This window comes from Tamandua tetradactyla, chromosome 5 (assembly GCF_023851605.1).
Source record: "Tamandua tetradactyla isolate mTamTet1 chromosome 5, mTamTet1.pri, whole genome shotgun sequence".
Taxonomy (NCBI): domain Eukaryota; kingdom Metazoa; phylum Chordata; class Mammalia; order Pilosa; family Myrmecophagidae; genus Tamandua; species Tamandua tetradactyla.
The window spans coordinates 105246590-105249868 of record NC_135331.1 but is presented as its reverse complement, the minus strand read 5'-3'; the positions used below and the strand labels follow the sequence as shown (position 1 = coordinate 105249868).

The 3279-nt window shown below is 39.8% G+C and overlaps 1 pseudogene; it reads right to left on the bottom strand.

Annotated features, from left to right (window-relative positions):
* Window positions 1-1062: 1062 nt before the first annotated feature.
* Window positions 1063-1967, bottom strand: LOC143683264 (NEDD4 family-interacting protein 2 pseudogene; annotated as a pseudogene).
* Between the last annotated feature and the right edge of the window lie 1312 nt (window positions 1968-3279).

Genomic DNA, 3279 nt, shown 5'->3' with positions numbered 1-3279 from the left:
TTATGAAGACTCAGCTTGTGTCCCAGTCTCTATTCTGGAGAACATCCACATGCATTAGAGAAGAATGCATATCCTGGTGTTTTGGGGTGTAATGATCAATATATGTCTGTTAAGTCTAATTCATTTATCAAATTATTTAAGTTCTCTATTTCCTTGTTGGTTCTTGGTTTGATTGTTCTATCTATAGTGGAGAATGATGTATTGAAATGTTCTACTACTATTGTTGAAACGCTTATAGCTCCCTTCAGTTTTGCCAATGTTTGCCTCATATACATTGGAACTACTTGATTGGGAGCATAAACACTTATGATTGTTATTTCCTCTTGGTGAACTGTCCCCTTTATTAATATGTAGTGTCCATCTTTATCTCTTATGACATCTTTATATTTAAAGTCTATTTTATCTGATAATAGTATAGCTGCTCCTGCTTTTCTTTGGTTACAGCTTGCATAGAACATCTTTTTCCATCCTTTCACTTTCAATCTAATTGTGTCTTTGGGTCTAAGATGGATCTCTTATAAACAGCATATAGATGGATTATGGTTTTTTTATCCATTCTGCCAATCTATATCTTTTAATTGGTGAGTTCAGTCCATTATTGTTCAAAGTTATTACTGTAAAAGCAGTTCTTAAATCTACCATCTTATACTTTAGTCTTTTTTCTTTCCGACACGGTAATAATTTTTATTATACTAAATGTCAGATCAAAAGTCAGTGGCACTCATATGCTGGAATACTGTTTTCACTCAAATTTCTCAGTAGCAAACACTGATTAACCAAATGTGACTGGACATTACTGCAACCAACATTACAGTTTCTCTCAAATATTCGCAAATCTTTTAAATGGGTGCATATGCAAAACAAATGAAATATAAATACTTAAGAGACTTGAACAGAAATGGCTTTTGGTTATAAACCATTCTGCCATTCAACTTTGGCACTGTATCTTTCCTTCACTAATTTGTCCTCTATCATTAGTAGTCTTCTACCTTATTGTAGGCTTACAGATCATCTGAAAATTTCACATTGGTATAGAAAAGGAAGGTCTGGTTGATGCAGTCTCTAGCATAAGAAGAATTATCTTGTTCTATGAGCAGTTGCCATACTTTCAGACAAATATCTGACTTGTAGTTAACAAAGTAAAAGAAAAAGAAAAGCATAAGGGGATGTACAGGAAATAACCACCAAGGCCAATACTGTCCATTGAAATACCCAGTAAAGTAATCAGAAAATCGTACAATAAGGATTCATTTGCTCAATGAAAGGCCAAAGCCACAGATAGCATCATATCTTCCAGCTATGATATTGGTTATACAGAAGGACAAATAAAATTAAAGCCAGTTGAAAATAAATGCTATGCAAAATGCCAGCGTGAAAATGTCCTCACTATCCACTCTAAGCTGGTCTGCATCATTAAAATCACCTCTTGGTGGACAATCTTCCTCCTGAATTCTCTGAGATGTTTCTGCTGCTGAGCTGCCACTGCAGCAGCTTTAGCCTTCTTAGCCTCATCATATGCAAGAAAGAGAGGTAGCAACACTGTAGGGAAGTGGCAAAGGATAAAACTCATTGTAAACATCTATATCAGAAGGTGTAGGTACTTCCACGGTAATACTACTATAAGGTGGAGAAGAAGAGTCTGTTTGAAGGCCTGGGGCTGAAGGAACCGTCTATGCATTCCGCAGTGCTGGGTTTGAGGTTGATGGCTGCTCTATAGCAGATGACTCTGAATTATCCTCTTTATTGTGAAGCACTTAGTAGTGGCCAGTGCCCGACTGGTAAACATTGAGGGGGGGGGATGGGAAGGGGGGGATGGGAGAGGTGGGGTGGGTGGCCTCCGGCCCACTGCAGAGGGATGGGGAAGCGGAACAGAGCTCGAGGCGGGAGGAGCAGCCCACCCATAGCACCCTGCCGAATGGCACCCGGCTGAACACCTGCTCCCAGTGCCCAGGAGCACAGCTCTTCATGGCAGCCAGCCAGGCGCGCTTCCAGGCTGTGCACTGTTGGCTGTGGATCTGTGCAGGAACGCCTTCCCAGGCAGCAGCTGGGGCAGGCTGGAGTGGAGGGGCGGTCAGTTCCCTTCGATCCTCACCTCCCTACGTGCTGCCGCCTGTCCCTGGTGAGGATCTCTGCCAATCCAACCCTTGCTCTCCCCGTCTTGATCCCCCGCCTCTCTCCTCCCCAAACACCCTGAAGACCTTCTTCAATTACTCACCCCTGGGGACCACAGCCCCAATTATTCTCTGCCAATCCTCAGTCTTGTCCCACGGAGCAGGGGTAACTTCACTCCACCCAGCTCCACCATCTTCCCGGAAGTCCCCCTAGGTGGGATTTTTAGAAAACTGCTATGCCACGACATGGGCTATTTTGCTCATTTTTGCATCAATGGTTCAATCATGTTGTCCTCACATTCCATCACCCTTCAGATATTTAATCTTCCCTCCTCTCTTAACAAAATTTTGCATTTTGATCCAAGGGACATATAAGAAAAAGTTCCAGTGGCAAATTCTAAACAAATGATAGAAGAATGCTTGGAGCATCCTTTTTTCCCATTCCCATACAGCTTTACATCCATTCTGTGAGCTACTCCACATTCCTTTAAGTTCATTTTTCATGCTTATAATCAAAGAATCCTAACTAATACATTGATCATACGTTTTCTTCAATACACAATGTGGATGGGAATCACATCTACACTAACTCAACAAATCATTCATTCATTCATCCAACAACTATTTACTGAGATTCTATATTTGTCTTAAATGGTAGTAGATGCTAGGAATACATTGATGAATAAAATACTTATGGCCCTACCCTTGTGAGCTTATAAGCTTACAAGCTATTCAACAATACATTGTGTGTGCATGTATGTATAACACAATTATAATAATTGTGATGACTGAAACAAATTTCACAAGACATGATGAATGGAAAAGGTTTGTTTGAAGAAATGACATTTAAACTAAGACAATAGGGATGGGTTTCAGCTTTACAAATGTATTGAGGGGGTTAATTAGAAAATATGTTTGGAGCCAAGCACATAAAAGTGTTCAATAACAGGTAGACAAATGGGGGTATATCATATTCCATTTACGTAAAATCTTGATGAGCATTAACAGTTATCAAATAACCAAGTGGACTGTTGTATATCTTGCTGCCTTAATTTTTGTTCAGTTTTTGAAAGAAAAAGAACAGTTGTCTGATATTCTCTTTCCAACATAGGATTTAATCAAAACCTAGTCTAAATGGTGCCTATTCAATTTTAAACCAATCATTAAA